At 41.0% G+C, this 20,906-nt stretch overlaps 2 long non-coding RNA genes across 2 annotated transcripts in view; both read left to right on the top strand.

The window, feature by feature from the left end:
* The window catches only part of LOC140621092 (uncharacterized), a 419,551-nt gene that overhangs the window by 152,323 nt on the left and 246,322 nt on the right, over positions 1-20,906 (top strand). The gene's annotated exons all lie outside the window — the stretch shown is intronic.
* LOC140610422 (uncharacterized) lies at positions 1,330-3,227 on the top strand. The gene is made up of 3 exons (XR_012012082.1): positions 1,330-1,460; positions 2,170-2,345; positions 2,694-3,227. It is a non-coding gene; the product is annotated as an uncharacterized lncRNA (long non-coding RNA).

The following is a 20,906-nucleotide window of genomic DNA, read 5'->3' as shown; positions in this document are numbered from 1 at the left end:
ACTAAACGAAGGTCGCACAGCTTCTAAGTGACAGGGCTGAAAAACTTACATAGAAAATATATCTGGTATGGGTGTGTGTGTGTGTGTGTGGGTGGGTGGCATAGTTTGTTGAGCATCTGACTCTTGGTTTTGGCTTGGGTCATGATCTTAGGATCCTGGGATGGAGCCCTGTGCTCAGCATGGAATCTGCTTGGAATTCTCTCTCTCCTCTCCCCTCTGCATGTTCTCTCTCTCAAAAAAATGAATCAATCTTTTTTTTTTTTAAATAAAATATGTCTGTCTGATTTAGGAACCAAAGCATGCAATGAAGAGTCAGGTCATTATAACACCAACCAGATGCCAAATTCAAAGGGCTGAAGCTGAAAGTTGTCAAAAATGGAAGTATTAGTTCACATAGAACAACATGTAGTATGGTTCCTGAAGATGCTGGATGATCTCTATGAATTTTTTCCTTTCATACACATTTTGACATACTCTTCTAACGTAATGTTGATCTTCAAAGCAGCAATACTCCATGCAATGGTTGGGGAAAAGATTTTGTAAGTCATGGCATTTGTCTTGTTTGTTTTCTTCACTCATTCTACAAACATTTAACCTGTGTGTGAGGACCCAGTTGTGTCCTGGGACTGTAGATTTAAACAGAATCCTTGTCACTAAGGAGCTCACAGTCTGGTATAGGAGACCAACATTTACAAAATGTAGGTTTTTTTCGGTTCTTAAAGATTTGTTTATTTTAGAGATGCAGGGAGGGGCAGAGGAAGAGAGAGAATCTTGAGCAGACTCCTCACCGAGCATGAAGCCTGATGCGGGGCTCAGTCTAACGCCCCTGAGATCATGATCTGAGCTGAAACCAAGAGTCAGATGCTCAACTGACTGAGGGGGTGACCATTGAGATGCTACTTAGAAAAGGAGGAGAATTTTTCCAGTGCCGAAGGGGTTGAGAGGAAAGAATTCCAAGCATAGAAAATTGCACTTCCTATTATTCTTTTCCCAAACACATGCTGTTACTCCTCATCCATCTCAAAATGCTTGGATATTTGCTAAATATGTTTCTTGCCAGAGGCAATGCAGATTTGCAAAGAACAACATTGATTGATTGGGTCTCAGCAATCAGGAAAAGTGTGGCATCGGTAATATTTTACTCAGACTTCCAAAACACATGCTAACCATGTGCTCCCTCTCCCTGTCTTCAACCCCTGAGTGATGGCAGCCTAACCTTCATATTTCCCCACCTTGCTTTTGCCTTGGGAATCTAGGATTCAGTAGGTACATTTGCTTCTCTGACACACTCTTCCATGAGCTGCTTTTTCTATCTATTCCAGCTGATGTCCTTCTCGACTTTGGCAGGTGGCCAAACCTCGTTGTTCTCTCTGCACGGGGAGGCTGAGCATTGCTCTGTAAATTATGCACCAGCCCCACGATGTTTGGGGAGCCTGTGGACCCATTTTATCTACATAGAGGTAAATTATTTAGCAACGGTGGTGTAAATGATTCAGAGGTGATGGTGTGAAGCCTGGCTTTGGAGCAGCTTGTCTTGGGAAATGTGATTGACCCTGGCATGCAGTGGACACGGCTCCCCGGCACAGCGGGGCACATTTTATCTGTACTCTAACCCCTGTGGGTTTGACACCCTGGCCTGTCTTCAGACAGTGTCCTACATTCATAATCATTATAGTTTAAAAATCTATGATCTCATTTAGTGTGTGCCTCACCTCTGCAGGTGCAAAAGTTTAAAATAATGCGGTCTAGTGAAACAAGCTGTGTCTGGACAGACTTGAATATGTGTCATGCAGTTTTCCTTCCTGTAAATTGGGGGTAATAAAAGCAACCATGAATGGGCAATTTCCCATTCGAATATTTAATGGAAATTACCCAGCCAAGCCAAGACTCCTTACTTTCCTACCCCCCACTCTGCACTCACTGGAGCAGCGCCCCCAACTGGGATGTGAGACGCTGCCTTCTAAGTTACTTAGGACTAAGTCCTAGAAGTCATATTGGATTCATATCTTTCCTGCAGCCCCCTAGTTAATTTATTTACCAGTCCTGTCTGTTCTGTCTTGGAGATGCATACCTGTTGGGTCATTAGCCCCAGCCACACTACCAGCCTCTGCTGAAGCCTCCATCAATTCAGATATATACTGAAAAGCCTCCCCACTCTTCTTTCTGCAGCTGTCACCATGCCTCCAGCCCCGTGTCACCTCCACCCAGCAGGCAGGAAGTTCTCTCTGAACTAAAAGACGGAAATCCTGCCATTTGTGATGACATGGATGAACTTTGAGGTCATTAGTGAAGTGAAATAAGCCAGCCACAGAAGGACAAATACTACATGATTCCACTTATTCGAGGTGCCTTAAATAGTCAAACTCACGCAAGTGAAGGGTGGAAAGGTGGATGCCAGGGGTTTGGAAGGGAATATGGGAATTGCTAATTCGCAGGCATAATTCACGGGCATAAAGTCTCACTTGTGGCGAGTGAGTAAGTGCTAGTGGTCTGCTCTACAACATTGTGTGTATAGATAGCAATCCTGTACTGTGCACTTAAAAGACTATTAAAAGGGTAAATCTCATGTTAAGTGTGCTTACCAAAAGTAAAATAGATAAATAAATTAGATCTTATCACTCCCCTGCTATATAAAATTTGATGGTGTCCCATTATTCTTAAAATGAAATCAATTGCCTTTCTATCACTTACAGGTTCTACATGGCCTGGCTCAGGTCCACTTTTCCCTCCTCAGCACTGATGACACTGGCCTTGGGATTCTAAATATGTTCCTACTTCAGGACTTTTGCTTTTGCTGGCTCTTCAGCCTGGACTTAGCCTTCTTGGGCTTGGCTGGTTCCATTTCAACATTCTGGTGAAATGTCAACTACTTGGGGTGGGGGGCTCCCCTGACAACCTGTGAACACTGAAGCTGCTTTATTTTCTTCATGTTGCTCAACCCTACCATCAGTGATGATACTGAGCTGCCCACTGGCTTATTTGCCATCCCCTCCACAAGGAAAGACACTCTTTGAAGAACCAGATATTTGAGTCTTATTCGCTGTGGTAGCCCCAGGGAAGCTTGTCAGATAAAACACAAGACATCCAGTTAAATCTTAATTTTAGATAAACAATGAATACATTTTCAGTATAAAAAATGATGGCATGTGACATATTTATACTGAAAAAATATTTGTTGTCTTTGTATTATTGTTTGCTGAATATACTTGCCCTGGGCCCAGGGCCTGTCCCAGGCAGGGACCATGTTCGTTGGTACATTTTTATTGAGAAAAAAATAAAAATAAGGAACATTAAGAAAGATAATCATAAGACAACTTGTATTGACTGGATTCCTTTTATCTTTTGCCTTTGTGTTCCTACCATGTTGTCAATGCTTGACCTATGACAGATGCCAAGTGAGAATGTGCTGAGAAAATGGGAAGGGATGGGGTGTCCAGTGTGCTTTTCTCCTCTGTGTCATATTGGCATTTTCATCTTGCAGTTGGAGAAACAGGATCAGAGAGCAGGAGCCTTTTCCAGAATCAAACAGCCAAGATAACTTTAGCTGAATACAGCTGAAAGCAGTTTCTGGAAAGGGGCTTAGGTTAACAAAAGCTTCTTTGCCTCTCCCACAAAAGAAGCTGTGTAGAGATGGTCTAGGCCTTTGGTGATGGGATGGGATGGTGGCTTTGAGAACAAGGTTCGATCTTTCTCCTCCACAAGCCTCTAGAGCCTCCTCTAACTTCAAGTTCACTATATGGTCCTAAGAAGGAAAAGCCAGTGGATGGAAATCAGTCATTGTGTCCACATTCCAGCTAGGCAGTGGGCACAAGCAGGGAAGGACAAAATATCACTCACCCTATCTCTCTATAGAGATAGCCTTCCCGAAAGCCTCTCATAACACCTCTTGCATCTCATTGGTCAGAACTTTGTCTCATGACCACTCCCAGCTGTGAAGGAGCTGGAAATACTTCATTCCAGGTGGTCATATGTGCTTTGGTAAAAAGGGAGTCTGTTCCTAGGAGAAGAAAAGAATGATGCAAGGGAGTAATGAACTGCCTCTCTCTAGCTGTGACAGGCTCTGCCACAGATAGAGAGGCAGACAGATTCCCAGTGTGTTTTCAGTCTGCTGTACCATGTGCTGCTCAAATAGCCTTTTAAGTGTGGAGAAAGGGCTGGACCCCAAACTCCTGCCCATGTGCCCCAGAGACTCCTCAGAAGATCCTTTCACTGCTGGGCCTTCAGTAGCATTGACCAGTGCTCAAGTAGTAGGGGTCAGAGTCTGGTGTGTGGGCCTTTGTATTAATCTGAGACTATCTGTGTTGAAGAGGTCACAGTGAATTCCCAGTCTGAAGGACACTGTGGAGACCCAGAAGTGGTTTACACTGTTGGAATTAAAATACAGAGACAGAACTAGAGACAAGATGGTGCTAGGGAGTCAGACACAAGTCGAGGAATGTGTCTGATCCATTGTTCCAGGATCCCAGTAGATTTCAACATGCTGAAGCAACAGTTGAAGCACAATGAAGCAGAATTGAACAGGAATCAAATGGCCTAGGCTTGAATCCAAAAGAGAACCAACAAGATGGACTGATATGACTTAATATCAGCAGGATAAAGAACCATTGAGGCGCTTTCACTGGTAGCAATTTGACCCATGCTGGAGTAGAGAGATACTTTGTGGCCTGTTGTCAGTAAGAGCACAGAGCTGAAGTGAGGGAGGTGACAGCCACACTCGCTTGCACAAATTACATACCTATAATTTTGCATTTCATTCTGGGCTCTACATTTCAAAGGAAAAAGACAGACCAGAGTTTTAAAATAAAAGTAACCAGGAAGGGATTGAAGAACACTGCCTGTCTAACGTTTTTATCAATCACTTGGGTCATGCCTGTTTATCAAATTTCTGGATTACTCTAGTCTGACAGAGGTAGCAAATACGGTGACTGACAGACTCAGTCAAGAAAAACAATGGGGCAAAGTCAATCTATGGAATTGAAAATGGATTAAGGCAAGGTCAAGAATTTTGGTCAAGCAATCAATTGGCAAGAAAGGGATGAGAGAGACAGGGCTCACCAAGGTACCATTGTGTGTGTGTGTGTGTGTGTGTGCGCATATGTACGTGTGCATGTGTGCCAAGAGGCCTCTGCCTAGGACTGACCTTCATGACTTCTCCCTAGCCCAGGGGTTTGACCTTGGCTTTGGGAAATCATATGCTCCAAATGCTCCAGAGCCCACTGGACTTGAGAACAACTCATGCTAACAGTGCTTATAGAAGACTGAGGAATAATAAAAACTGATGCCAAATGTATTTTAACATCAGATACCCTTTTCCTTACAGGAAAACAACATGGGGAACCAATAATACTAAAGTTTTTTGAGGGAGATGGAACAGAAAGAGGGATGTGAATAGTATAATTTGGACCCTTGGTGATGTTGTGTTGAAAGAGCCTGATGCATGTTTCTTTCTTTCTTTCTTTCTTTCTTTCTTTCTTTCTTTCTTTCTTTCTTTCTTTCTTTCTTTCTTTCTTTCTTTCTTCTTCTTCTTCTTCTTCTTCTTCTTCTTCTTCTTTCTTTCTTTCTTTCTTTCTTTCTTTCTTTCTTTTCTTCTTCTTCTTCTTCTTCTTTCTTTCTTTCTTTCTTTCTTTCTTTCTTTCTTTCTTTCTTCTCTCTCTCTCCTTCCTTCCTTTCTTTCTTTCTTTCTTTCTTTCTTTCTTTCTTTCTTTCTTTCTTTCTTTCTTTCTTTCTTTCTTTCTTTCTCCTTCCTTCCTTCCTTCCTTCCTTCCTTCCTTCCTTCCTTCCTTCCTTCCTTTCTTTCTTTCTTTTCTTTTTCTTTCTTCTTTCTTTCTTTCTCTTTCTTTTTAAGTATTTATTTATTTATTTGAAAGAGAGAATGAGAGAGAATGGGGAGAAGGGTGGAGGGCGAAACAGAATCCTAAGCAGACTTCCCACAGAATGGGGACCGACACAGGGCTCAACCCCATGACTATGAGGTCATGAGCTGAGCTGAAATCAAGAGTCACATGCCTAACCAATTGAGCTGCCCAGGTGCCCCATATACTTCTTCCTAATGTGAATGTTCCCACACTGGAAACATCTAGAACCCCAAGATATGTCATGTTGCAAGAAACTTTTATAGGCCTTGGAAATCATTTTGTCTCTTTAAGATGATTTGGTTGAGTTCTATTTTATTCTTTTATTTACTGATATTTTCTACAGCTCCTAGGAAACAACGTTATTTCCTTTTTTTTTTTCTAGAGCTGGGGTGCATCACCTTGCCCTTTCCTTTACTCTGAGGCTCCAGGGTGGCCTGGGAAGAGGGAGTGACCTGGAAGGATTAAGCTCATTAATGCTTCATTGCTGTCTACCCCCAGAAAACTTAAAACCACTGTTTGCCAGGCATTTCTCTGGAGGAAAGGAACCCTCCCTGCTCTCCAAATCTGCTAACCTACCTTTAAGGGTAGACTGCCAGATATCCTTAATCAGTGCCCTGCACTGGTCTAGCCTCCTGGGCGAGAATGTAAACAATCCACAAGGCATTGGTTTGATTCTTCCCCATGCCCCTCTTCCCTGGTGGGTGGCCATATGTATTCATTCACATGACCAAAGGGAATCCTCCTTCCATCCTCCATTTATTGATGTTCTTGTCACATCTCCCCTAGGAGCTCATTGTATCAGTCGAGATCTCAGTGAGAAACAGATGGTACACTCATTTTTAGGTAATTTGAGAAGAATTTAATAAAGGACTATTTGCAAAGCTGGGATCAGGGTTTCAGGAGAGCACAAAGAACAGTCCAATACTATAGGGCTATGAAATCTAGTTGCCATTGTAGGTCTGAAGGTGTGGAGAGAAGGGTAAGAGGATTAGGAGCCAAGGGTCTGTGTGGAATGAAGCCCATAGTAGGGTCCCTGACCTTGGACAAAACTAGCCCATGGCAGTCCTGTAGCAGTCCCATAGTAACGGAATAAATGCTATGTGCCTGATTGCTTCTCTCCTTTCAAACTTCTGTTGTTGTGCAACATTGGCCAGTTGTAAGTCAGTGAGCAAGGGAGCCCAGTGGTATTGTCTAAGGTATTCAGCCTCCAAGAATATGGTAGAGTGGATAAAGGTGGAGTGTGGATTCAGTGGGCAACCAGAAGAATTCAGTAAGGTGACTGCAGGCAGGACTTTGTGGTCAAAATCCTTATCTTTTTGCTATCCCACCTGCATATAGTAGGTTTGTGCCAGTTTACTTGATTCTGAGTTTATCTTAGCAGGAGCCTGATCTTTGACACCTGTATTTTCGGGCCCAGCACAGTCCGCAAATGATGATTCATAGATATTTATGGGATTCTTGGTTAGTGAATGAATGAATGAATGAATGAATAAAATGGAATGATCTCAATGGGAGATTGTCCTTATTTTTGGTCACTATAGTGCTCTCTGGAGGTAGCCACTTCCCTGCCTCACCTGTGAGCCCCTAGAACCAGCCTGTTAATGTATTTCTGTATCATCCTCCTATACCTAGACTGACCTTCTAATGAGTTCTTGGGAGGCTTTGCTTCTATCATAGGAGTGTCATCAAGGAGCTCTTGTGTGGGGCACAGCTCTTTGGGATGACTCACTTTCAAGCAGACAAGACCTCTGCAACAGATACTTAGTTCTCACCCTTCTTCAAGGTTCCTGGAGGAAAAAAATCTCTGTTCACTTTAGGCAGATGGGATTACTTTCTCCCTGCTATATTCCCATCAGAAGAACTGTTAAACATCTATTTTTTCATTTATTGCATTCTAGGCACTGTTCTAGTACCTGGGAATGTTCCATTAGATAATACATAGTTGGACAGAGGGAACAAAGAATGTGATCCAGGGAGAGAGAAGACAAGGTGATTATTACAAGTGTGATAAGTGGTATGTTGTAGGAAGACCAGGCAGTGTGGGAGCACAGATGAAGGCAATTTAACCCAATTGGAAGCTCAAGCAAGACTGTCTGGTGGGGTTAGTACCCAATCTTGTAGGATGGGGAAGAGCTAAGCAATGGAGAGTGAGAAACATGTTCCAAGCCAAGGGAACAGTGTGATATAAATGAGACACAGCATGGTCAAATCTGTATTTGAAAAAATCTGCATGAACAAAACTGTATTTTGATGATAAAACTGAGGCATGGTGGGCCGAGATGCAGGTGGTTCAAAGAGCAGGTAGGAGGGAGCGTGGGGAAGTTTTCACAGGCTAAGCTTAGGAGTCATCAGGACTGTGATGAAGGTGAGTGAGTGAATCATCTACTTCAGATGCCGAATTTAAAGAGGCTCTAAAAACTCAGTAATCAAGATAAAACTATCAAAATTTTAAATAATAATGTGTCACTATTACTGATTTTTTCCTTTTTGCCTCAGGATCTGATATGGCTCAGCACAGATCGTTACTTATCTTGTTTTTATTGCATGAAAATATTATTTGCCTCTTCAACAATCATTCCTGGGACAACTCTGTATCCACATGCAAAAGAATGAAGTTGGATCCCTCCATTACACCATACACAAACATTAGTTGCAAGTACATCATAGTCCTAAATGTAAGGACTGAAACTATTAAACTCCCAGAGGGAAATACCAGAATCAATCTTCATGTTCTTGGGTTAAGCAACGATTTCTTGGACATGACACCAAAACCATAAGCAATCCAAGAAAAGATTATAAGTGGGACTTCAAACTGTTGTGCTTTTAAGAATACTATCAAGAAAGGAAAAGGATAACTCAAAGACAGAGAAAATATGTGCAAATCATAAACTTAATAAGGGACTTGTATCTAAAATATATAAGGAAACTTACAATTTAATTATAAAGGGACAAATAACCTAATTAAAAATTGGGCAAATGATTTCAGTAGGCATTTCTCCAAAGAGAATTTATGGATGGCTAATAATCACATGAAATGATGCTCAGCATTCTTAGTCATTTGGGAAATGGAAACCCAAACCACAATACAGTAGTACTTCACACTCACTAGAGTGACTATCATAAAAAAGAATATTATAAATTTTGGTGGGGATGCAGAAAAAGTGCAAGCCTCCTATGTTGTTGGTGGTAATGTAAAATGGTATAGCCAGTTTGAAAAATGGATTGTCAGCTCCTCACAAAGTCAAGATATGTGATCTAGCAATTCCATATGTAGGTATCCTCCCAGAAGAAATGAAAACATATGTCCACACAAAACTTGCACATGAGTATTGACAGTAGTATTCATTGTAGCCAAAAGATAGAAACCCTCAGATATCTATTGGCTGGAGAAAGAATCAATAAAATGTGTCATATCCAAACAATGCAATAATATATGGCCATAAAAAAAGGAATGAACTACTGATCCTTGGCAACACAGATGACCCTTGAAAAATGCTATGTGAAGGAGACCAGTCACTAAAGACCACGTGCTTTGTAATTCCATTCTATGAAATGTCCAGAATATGCAAATATATAGATACAATGTAGATTACTGATTGTTTGGGCCTGGACCAAGTGGCAAAGGTGCTGGAAAGTGACTGCTAACAGGTACAAGGCCACTATTGGGGATGATAAAACTGTTCTAAAATTAGAATATGGTAATGGTTGTACAGTATTGTAAATATACCAAACTATTGAATTATATACTTCAGACATGCGAAGTTTTTTTGTTTTGTAAATTATATTGCATTAAAGTTATTTATATGTTATTCATCTTTTTTTAAAAAGATTTTATTTATTCATGAGAGACACACACAGAGAGAGAGGCAGAGACACAGGCAGAGGGAGAAGCAGGCTCCATGCAGGGAGCCCGATGCGGGACTTGATCCTGGGTCTCCAGGATCACGCCCTGGGCTGAAGGTATTGCTAAACTGGTGAGCTACCTGGGCTGCCCATGTTATTCATCTTGATTACTGTTTTGGAACCCCCTTAAATTTTGTTCCCGGGAAAAGTGTCTCACTTGCCTCACCCTTGTGCAGACTCCAGGAGTTAGATGTCATCTTGTGGACTGTAGGTAGCCTTTGGAGGGTTTAAAGCAGGGAATGGCCAGGTTTGCCTTTGGGCACATAGCTTTGCTGCAGGGCAGAGGACAGTTAGAGCTGGACAGTGGCAAAGGCAAGGCCTCCAGCTAGGGGGTAGTTATGAGATCTTCTTCCCTAATGCATGGACATGACATAGAGAATGTGTATGGGTAACTGCTTAGGAGGAGAAATTGATGAGTTTGGTTGGGAAGGAGAAATTTCAGCTAACTCTCAGGATTCTGGCTGGATGACTTGGTGAATCTCAGTATCACTGACTTGGGATGTATGTGAGATGATGACTTCAGTGTTGAGTTGAATCAACTTGGTTGAGTCTGGGCTCCTTATGAAGTGTCCAGGAGATTATAAAACTCTGGCTCTTATTGTATTGTGTTATCCCCCTGCTTAAACTTTTATGGAAGTCTACTGCTTCATAGGATAAATCCCAGTGCCCTGCAGTGGCCTCCCAGACCCTCATGGACCTCTGTTCACTTCTCCCTCCAGCCTTATCTCCTTTGGTCCCTCTCACTTCCTCAGTTCAGCTACTCAGTCCTTCTTTCTGCTCCTGGAACATGCCAAAGCATGTCCTCCCCCTGAGGCCCAACACTCAATTCTTCTACCTAGACTCTTCTTCCTTCAGCATTCTTCCTTCCTCTACTTTGAAGGGCCCTATAATACACAGGGCTCAGCCAGACAACCCAGGACAATCTCTCTATCTTAAATCAGCTGATTAGCAGCCTTAATTCCATCATTGACCTTATCCTTCCTTTACCATGTAACCCAACATGTTCATAGTTCTGGGGATCAGGATGTGGCCATTTTTGAGGGGCCAATCCTTGCTTTCCACACTCAGCTTCCATCCTTCACTCACTAGACTTTCATAATCATCTCTACCTTTTTTTATTTATCTGCTTTTCTTACCTACCAGGATGAAAGCTCCTGGGAATCTTCAACCTATTGACATAGGTAAAATCTTGAGGGTAGGTGGGAATGTGGAAGATAATGCCTCTAAGCATGTGTCTCCATTAGAAGCTGTTCACTTGTTCACACACTCACCAATGTTTGTGAAACATCTCTTTAGTACCAGACTAGTGAACAATAAGGACTACAAATGCCCCTTTCCCAGACCTTATATCTTTAGTAGGGTGTCAAATAATGCAGATACTGGGGCCCCATCAGACACCCTAGCTACTTCGATGAAGGATGACTAATCATTAAATGGAAAATGAGAATCATTTTAATCTATTTTTTTCCCTACCAATTTGACCATCCTTCCAGAGCAAGAGTTTTTGTTTTGGAACAGTGCTTCAAAACCATCTGTGGTGAAGGACAAATTGTTATTTAATTTCCAATCCATTGTAGACTGATACTTTTGTACAATAAAAAAAGTAAAAAACAAAATACTAGAAAAAAAATGAGCTGTTGCTTGGTTGTCATGGCAGTGTTAAATGCCTGTAAAAGTTGCTAAAGTTAGCATAGTTTCTATACTAACCTTGTCATAGGCAGCTGGCAAACATTTCTCAGAGTGGAGTCCCATCCTAGGTCTCTGACTTAGTCTCAGTTTTTCATCTGTAAAATGGGAAATCCTTTCACACAAAGAAAGTTATTATGAGGAGATGATGGGAAAATGCAAATCACCAAGGTCACTGTCTTGCTTATTAAGTGGTAGTTATTAATGTCCATGGCTATTATGCTTTAATATTTCTTAATAATACCGTAATATTCAACTTTTGGTGTCATAAAAACCAAACTGGAGTTCCTCTGATTTTTTAGTAGAAAGCAGCCTCTTGCTAGCTCATCATAAAAACAATGTAGATTTTTGAGTATCTGTGCTTGGGATTTGTTTTTCTCTATAAAGAACAATGCAGACAAAACATGCCTTTGAATACTGTTGATGAATAATAATCATTGAGAAACCGCATTTGCTTTTTAAACACCAGCCAGATGTTACCCTTCCCCACTGCAAACTGTGCCCACCCTCGGGCCCATTAGACAAAATGCTGGCTGTCACCAACTGACAAGGTCTGGGGATTGGTTCTTTTTAAATAGCCACAAGGTCATGGGGATTAAACGTTCTCCAGGGAGTCACAGGAAAAGTAGAATGTCAGCATCGCCTTTTTTCCTTGAAGATGGCTCGGTGACATTTTCAGAAAGGAGGCACTGCTCCTACCTGTCAGCACTGAATGGGGAACACAAGGTTAGATGCAAAGCAGGAAGGTTACTCACCACCTGGAGATTGGCGATGCTGCCAATGTAGTCTCATTCTGAGAAGCAGAGCTAACTGAGAGAACAGGAAAACTCTTTCAAGGGCTGGAGAAAGGAGACGATGGCTGACAATGAGAAGCAGCCTGGCAAAGGGAGAGAGCTGGCACCTTGGAAGTCGATGGTCCTGGGTCTGACACTCTGCCCTAGTGCTTGCTGATCTTATGACCTCAGGCTCATGACATTTTCTCTTGGACCATGGAACCTTCCTTATAGGATCATCTTGTGTGTTAATGATATTGTGCATGAGTGCCTGGGACATACTGAATGATTGAGGAGTCTGGCTATTATTGATGAAGTCTCTTTCACCTAAGCTACAAGGTTCAGTGAAAATTCTTGTAGCGCCCTTTCTCTGTTAGTCATCTTTTAAGCCTTTGTGCATGAATGATTCTAGTTAATGTTACTGCATTACAGATGCCAGCAGTTCTCTTAACTACGCATGCTGGGTGTTTTGTCTCTAAGTCTATCTAGATGCAAAAATTGTGATCCTTAACAAGAAATGTGTGTGTGAGCATGTGTATAAGTGAGTGTGTGAGTGATTGTAGGTGTGCTGGGTATTTGTGCTGTGTGTCTTGGAGTTTTTACTAAAAGTCTGTTTTACTGTTGAAGAAGGGTCTCCTGGGGCCGTGCTCCTTTGTCTACAGAAGACCTTGTGTTGGATGTTTTCTCTCCAGAGTCTCCACCAGGCTGAGATGAAATCAGAAAGCTCAAATCTCTTCTTTGAGAAGAAAAATGTGAAAGAAAAATCATGTATGTTTCCTTAACTGAATGGGAAGAACGGACAGTGAGTTTGGCAGAGAGAGAATATAATAAGTGGATTTAAAATTCCTCATTTATAGTGGAGCAGTGCTCCAAGTTGCCTTTCCTGTGGTAATCCAAAAATGGAAAGAATCAAAATATTTATGACCCAGTGAGTTAATCAAAGCACATTGTCAGCTGGCTAATCAGCCCGTGGCAAAGGTGTCAGGTAAAATTAAATTTGCCTCTGCTCTGTGCTCCATCACATGTTAGGGATCGGATAAGAACTCTCTGAACTCTGGGAGATGTCAGTTTAAATGAAAAATTAACAGAGCTTGTCTTAGCTGCCCAGGATCTAACCTGGTAACCCTGAGGACTATGATAATGCCAGTATTTGTGAATCGTGGTCTGGAGAGTTGGAGTCATTGGCACATCTATCGAAGAAACTACCACATTCCAAAAACTCTGAGATACTACTGATTGTAAGACACACCATGCTTTTCCTTACCTCTAAGAAAGAAAGAAAAACACCCAAATTGTCAATTACTATTAATACCCCATTAGTTGTAAGGTGAATCCTGACTGCAAAGGTATTAAAGCGTGAAAAAGAATGTGCATCTTGGAATGGATAAACTACCATAGCAGTAATTGATACATGGTTGTTGATTAGTTAAGGTGCAAAGACCTCATTAAATTTATTTTAATTCTGGGCCACTATAGGTCTTTTGGATTTCACTTTGTTCCATTTGGTCTTTCTCTCACCCAGCTTCAGGCTACCAGCAGATAGAAGCACTGACTCTCTCACCATCTATCTCAATCCTAGAGAAAGTCTCATTCACCGAATCCCCATCACTTCTGGGACTCACCCTCTCCTTTATGTATCCAAGGTGAAGCCTCTGTCTGGGGATTTACCTGCTAGGTTTTCTTTGGGGGAATTCCAAATTCTTCATCTCTTTATTAAGCAGAGCAAATTCTTCTTCCCAGGTTGTGTCCTTGGATTTATAGAGCCAAGACCCCAGGGAGTTCAACAAAAACAAAGTTCCCACAACCAGAAAAATCTATCTTTTTTGGAAGGCAGCAGAGCAAGCATCTATTTTTAGTTGTACTTGCTCTTTGCAGCCTCACCCCTTAGCTGAAATATTTTGTCCACTGTTTCTTCTAAAACAAAAATGCAACATCTTTCACAAGGAAGAGTCTTATAATAGCTGCTAAGATACCCTTTCTTCGATGTCATTGAGGCTCTGTGTATATTCCTGTGTGTATATGTATGTGCAGCTGATTAACAAGAGACAGCCTATGATGTAGGAGGCAGGGTGCCTTTCCTGTATGGAGTGGAGAGGGTTTTATCTAAGGGCTGAAATCATTGCTTGTTTCCATCTTCTCTGAGAAACCAAATAGGCGAAGCTTGCCTGGGAGTCAGAAACTGCACTAGGGTAGGAGATCCCTGGGTCAGATAAAAGATTTGCATTTGGGTAATTTTGATCTCTGCATGCTACTATGATTGGTACCACCAGTGGCTGATAGGAATTGAATACTTTGTGTGTGTGAGGACCTGTGTGATGGAGGTAGAAACTACTCTAACTCTGCCACATACCAGAAATGGAGGCAAAAGGTTATTAGTAACCTGCTCAAGGTCAACCACTATGTTGGTGAAAATTAATGATGATTATGGTGATAATTTTGGTTCCTTCACTGTAGAGACTAAATAGTTAAGAAAGCGTGGGTCTTCAGGCACCTGGGTGGCTCAGTCGGTTAAGAGTCTGACTCTTGATTTCAGCTCAGGTCATGATCTTGGGGTTGTGAGATCAACCCCCATGTTGGGCTCTGTGCTGAGTGTGGAGCCTGCTCAGGATACTCTCTCTCCCTCTGCCCCTACCCTCTCACCTCTCTCTCTCTCTCTCTCTCTTTCTCAAAAGCAAAACAAAACAACCAGGTCTCCTGGGGGGTGGGGGTGGGGGTGTTTGTGACACAAATTTAGAGCCACTTCTGGAATCACAAACTGCTTTAGGAGACCTGAGCCATAGGTTGAAGCCTAGTTGCAGTGTGTGCTGAGGGAGATGACTGTCCTGGCCTTCTTCTCTGTGGAGGATTTCTCATCTGGGGATCTGAGGATTGTGGGTTGGAGAGAATAACATTGGCTTTCTCGTAGACTCTCTAACACTTTAAATTTTAGTTTCTATCACACAGCCTAGCACAGAACACACATAAATCCTTCTTTTTTCTTCACAACTACAGCGTATTTTATAATTTAGCAACTGTAAAAATGAGTAAGTACAATTAACAATGCAGAGTTAAAGACAGTGGACCTATAACTGGTTATAAGTCAACTGAATCTCATTATTAAAGGATATAATGATCCTAATTAATATCCCAGTTTTCTGGTCTTTCCATAAATCAGTAGGCCATCACCTAGCTTTTCGCCTTCCTAGTTTTAGTACTAGGTCTGCTTCAGGGCTAGTTTCAGCCGGCTCTGCTCCTTCTTGACCTTGAAGTTACTCAAGGTCAAGAGATTCTATGGTGTGGCATAAAAGGAGCAAAGGTAGTGACACTGCAATTGTGAGCACAGCATACTGTATAAGCCTGTAGAATCACTATGTTGTACTCCTGACACTAATGTGACTATTGTATGGCCACTATACTGACATAGAAAAAAAAAAAAAAAAGAGCAAAAAGATGTAAGTCAAGACCTTTGTCCTGTCTGAGTCCCTGCTCTGGACATCCATGTGGGCTTGGGGGTCAACCTGGGGACTCAGAACACCTGATAGCCAGGTGGACTTTGGGAGAGTGGGTTCCTATGGGCATTCTGGAGAGGCGACAAAGGAGAAGCAAGTTTTGGGGTAAAAAAATCATGGTATGGAGCATCTGGAACCTGATGTTTCTTCACGTTATTTATAAGCAAATGCATAATCAGGACTGGACCTTGGGAGAAGGGTCTGGCAGTGGTCTTGGGGGCAGGTGGGGGAGAAAAGAGGAATAGAAGGTAAGCTGAGAATGCCACAGGGATTTCTGCTTAAGGCTCCTTAAAGTGTCACACTGAAGCTAAATGCATCACTTAAAAGGCTGAATAGTGTCACCTCCTACTGCCACCTTTGCCTGCCAGAAAAGAATGAGATACATGTTCAGCATAATAGCCCTAGTCTTGTCCCCAGGGATCTACATTTTGTATTACCTTCTTTTCTCCTGTCAGAGAAGATGGCCCATCTGCTTAATAAGAAAATTTGAACTATTCCTCATTTGCCTACAGACATTAAGCTTTAGGTGAGATGTGGGCTTTTTCTGTTGCTTTCTAAATATGTCCTGCTGTTGAGATGTGTGGCTACGGGAAAACATGAGCTAAGATGCACTAGTGCTGCAAAGGGCCAGGTTAGAGTCGAAAATGAGGAAGACGAAGCCTGGGTGGTTGATTTAGGATTTGTTGGAATCATGTATTAGGGGATTTTGTAAAAACTTCAAGCGGCTTAAAGGGGAAAGCCATCAAGAAAAGGGCAAGTCCTGCCTGCCCACCTTAGTGCTGAGTCTCACACTTGCCTCTGAGCATCTGCTTTTCTGCTGATAGACCTTATAAATCATCATTAATGTTAATAATTCCTTATCCCTGTAGAGCACTTGACCTGATTTTGGTGATTACACATCCCATAATAATCCAGGGAAGGAGACCTATAGGTAGTCATAAATCTCCTTTTACAGAGAGGGAAACTGAGACCCAGAGAGAGTAACTGCTTTGCCCAAGAACATGTATTCAGTAAGGGATGTCACTGAGATTAGAGTGGCCACACCCTCTTTCTCTCCACACCCAGCGTTATTGTCCTGGTTCCAGCCTCATTCTTTCTCATTTGGATCATTACAACCCCACTTTTAGTCCTTTGCCTCTTTATTTTTTTTTTATTTTATTAATTTTATTTATTTTTTTATTTTATTTTTTTATCCTTTACCTCTTTAATATTCAATGTACCTTTCAGGTATATTGGTAGAGTCATCTTCCGATAACAAGGCTTAAATTATTCTTATTGTTTTTCTTAAAAAAAATCTTTACTATATCCTATTACCAAAGGTCCCACATCCTTGCAGGATGCTCAGAGCCTTTGATCTGGTCCCAAGATGTTCTAGCAATACTGGGCTACTCATTGTTAGCCAAACACACCTTCTGCCTTCTTACCTGTTCAAGCATTTGCTTGTGCCATTCCTTCAGCATGGAGTGGAGCACTCGTTCTTCTTTCATCTCTAATTTAAATCCTGTTCATCTTTTAAGGTTCAGTTCAAAGGCGCCTCTTTTATGGAGTCTTCCCTGATTCCCCCCAGTCAAAATCAATAGCTTCTTTCTTTTCTCTTGGTGAACTTCCTTATAGTGCTTGTTTTATTCTACTTTGTGTTCTAGTTCATAGTGTTCAGGCCTCAAATTCCCTACATTTTGAATTCTTTGAAAGAGATCAGGAATTGCCTTATTCTTCACTCATGCCATGGTAGATATGGAGTGGATACCTTTTTACTGAAGAAATTTATTAATAGGACGTGCCAATATCCCAAGAAAGACAACAAGTAAGCAAACATTGAGTTTGTAGAGAAATGGGTCACTTGGGGCTCTATAGAAATAGTGGTTCCACACATTGCTTGTGCGTTACACCTATTTTCCTGTCTGGCTGCATAGAAATTATCTGGACTACTTGTTGAAGATACTGATTCCTGGGATCTTATTCTGGAGCTTTTAATCTGTGAATGTGAGCTTTAACAGGTTGCCCCAGTGACTGTATGCTAAACCATGCTTTGAAGCCACTGGTATCGAATGTGTGAATCTTTAAGAACATTTTGATCCATAAAATGAGTAAAATTGGCTAGAGACAGGCTACATTCATTCATGAGACTGGGTTACTATTTTGGGATACTTTTCTTAGTCACGAATCCCTGAGGCTTAAAATCAGAATCACTGATTCTGTAGTGTTGCGCCCCACCAGGAGGAATAGAAGTGGCTTCCTGATGGGGGCAGGAGGATGCTTTGATTTCAGTCTTCTCACTATTTTGACTTTTCCCTGTTTCCTGATTCTCACCTCATTCTTTCAATTTCCCAAGTCTTGCTGATTTTTTACTGCCTGTCATGTTTGCATATCCTTTTTTAAATCCTCAAAATGCCATCAAACTGCTTGTTTGATGAACACATCTCCTTCTTCCTGTACAGAGAATCTTCCTTTCATTGGTTTCATATTCTTGCCTTCTCCCTTTGATCCATTGTTATCCAGGTCTTGGCATTTTTCCTGACATCCAGGTGTCATCCAGTATAGCCAACTATATGAAACCTCATGTGAATCTATTCAGAGTAAGAACTTCTGGGAGTGTTGCTTCATATATTAAATATTTCACCTCAAGGGTAGATTAAGCAATATATCAGGGTAGGTGTCTATGGGCGTTTGCACACTCATCAAGATATCAGAATTATAAATTGGGTTTTCTTGCTACTGAAGAAAGAGTATATGCCTTGCTTTTATGTACTTAGTAAAATTGACCACAGGGGACTATTTGCACCATAAAAAGCTCGATGATAATACCAAGAACCACAACTTCTTTTATTCTCAGCACTGTCATCAGTGTTAGTATTAGTATTACCATTTCTACATTTTCTATCATCACCAAATTTATTGAGTGATTGCCATGTTGGGAATACTCAGAAAGCAGTATGAAGGTGGAATTACTTACTACATAATGTTTATATTTGTGGAAACTGTGGCTCAGAGATTTGGGCAACTTGCCCAGGGTCACACAAATGGTAAGCAGTGGAGTTAAGACTCCTCATACCTAGAGGAGTCTGTCTGATTCCAGAACCTATATTTTACTCCTTTTTCCCCTGTTCTTTTTTTGATACAAACATAGACTTTTGTTTCCAGAGAGTTGCACTCTGTAAAGTTAGATCAATCAAGGAGGCCTGGTAAGAAACAGAATTCAACTCAAATGGTTTAATGAAGGGATGACTTATGAAGATGTGGGCAGGATTAACAAAACAACATGGGATATTGGGATGGCACTTGGGGACCTATTGCTATCTCCAGGACTGCAAGAGCCTAAATATATAACATTAAAATCTACAGATTTTTAAATGCCATATTTTTGAGTACAGTTATGTTCATGACTATTAAAGCTTCTTGACTTACTGTTTCTTTTAGTAGCATATAATGTTCCTCTTTGTCCCTTTCTGATTTCTTTTTGCTTCCTACTTTATTTTTTTTTCTTTTGGTATCAAAATTGTCATTTCACTTCATATTTGTCTGCTCCAGCTCATTCATTTATTTTCAACTTTCTGAAATAGTCCTTTAAGTGGGTCTGTTGTATCCAACAAATTACTAGATCTTGTTTTGAAATCCAATCCATGTATCTCTGACTTTTGAGAAGTAAGTTTAGTCTCTTAATATTTAATGTACTTATTGCACATTTTCGAACATCTTTCAGCTATATTTCCTGTTGTTTGGTTTCTTTTTTTTAAGATTTTATTTATTTATTTATTTGAGAGAGAGAGGGAGTGAGAGAAAGAGCATGTGTGCCAGAGAGAGAGAGAGCACGAGCAGAGGGAGGGGCAAAGAGAGAGGCAGACTCCTGCTGAGCAGTGAGCCCAATGTGAGGCTGATCCCAGGATCCTGGGGTCATGGCCTGAGCTAAAGGCAGACACTTACCCAACTGAGCCACCCAGGTGACCCTATTCTTTGGTTTCTAAGATTACTATATGTTCCATATATTGTAAGAGTTTATTTATTTCTTTTCATATAGAAGCACTTCTCCAAGTATTTTTCAGAGAGTCTTGGTATGGTAATCCAAGTGAAGTCCTGTATACCTGAAAATACTCTGGCTTTCAAAAAAAAGTTTTGATGGATGTAAAATTTTAGCTTGAGTTTTTCTATGCATTTGTTTTCCTGCTGAGAAATCAGATGTCAATTGGATCTTTGTTTCCTTGCAGGTGACCTTTTCCTTTGGAAGCTTTTAAATCATTTTTCAAGTGTTTATTGATCTTATTTTTCTCTTTGTTGAGTTAAAGTATGCGTGGTTTATTTTAAGTTTGGATTCTATAATGTTTCAATCACATATGTTTCTCTAATTTGAAAAAGTTATCAGTCATTTATATGTATGTTTTCTCCCTCATATTTTTCTCTCTTTCTAGGGGTCCTATGATGCATATGCTGATGTTTGTACTGACAGATTTTCTTCTTCCATACTTTTAATCCCTGTATCCCTTCCTGATGCCATTAGCATCTTTATTTTATATTTTCAATGTATTGATTTATTGCAGCTATATTCATTCTGTTATTTGATCCATCTACTGAATTCTTTTTTTTTTTTTTAAGATTTTATTTATTTATTTGAGAGAAGGACAGACTGAGTGCTCAAGAGAGAGTGTGAGGCAGAGAGGGGTGGAGGGAATAGGAGAAACAGACTCCCCACTCATCAGGGAGCCCAAGCTGGGCTTGATCCCAGGACCCTGAGATCATCACCTAAATCCAAGGAAGACAATCAACAGAGCCACCTAGGCACTCCATCTACTGAATTCTTTATCTTAACTACAAGTATCATGTTTTTCATGCATACTGTCTTTATTTTGTTATTTTTTGAAAATGACTTGGTGTTCTTCATTTATGTCTCAGATATCCTCCTTATCTCTTTGAGGACATTTAATAAACTGTCTTTTAATTATGGTTTCATCTGATATATTAATTTTCTTCATCTGGCACAGATAATTCAGCTTATTGTATCTCTGTCAGAACACAATAAAGTGTGGCAGTCAAAGCACAGGCTTTGGAGCTAGATGGCCTACTTTCAAAAGCCCACCTCTGCCAATGGTCAGCTGTGTGATCTTAGGTAATTCGCTTAACCTCTCTGTGCTTTCCTTCTTTTATATTTAAAATTGAGACAACAGAGTAGTTGTGGGGATTGAGGAGACTGGCATCTATAGCACCTACGT

The sequence above is a fragment of the Canis lupus genome, chromosome 2 (assembly GCF_048164855.1).
Source record: "Canis lupus baileyi chromosome 2, mCanLup2.hap1, whole genome shotgun sequence".
Lineage (NCBI taxonomy): Eukaryota > Metazoa > Chordata > Mammalia > Carnivora > Canidae > Canis > Canis lupus.
The sequence above is the reverse complement of the archived record's forward strand: the minus strand, read 5'-3'. Positions and strand labels throughout refer to the sequence as shown.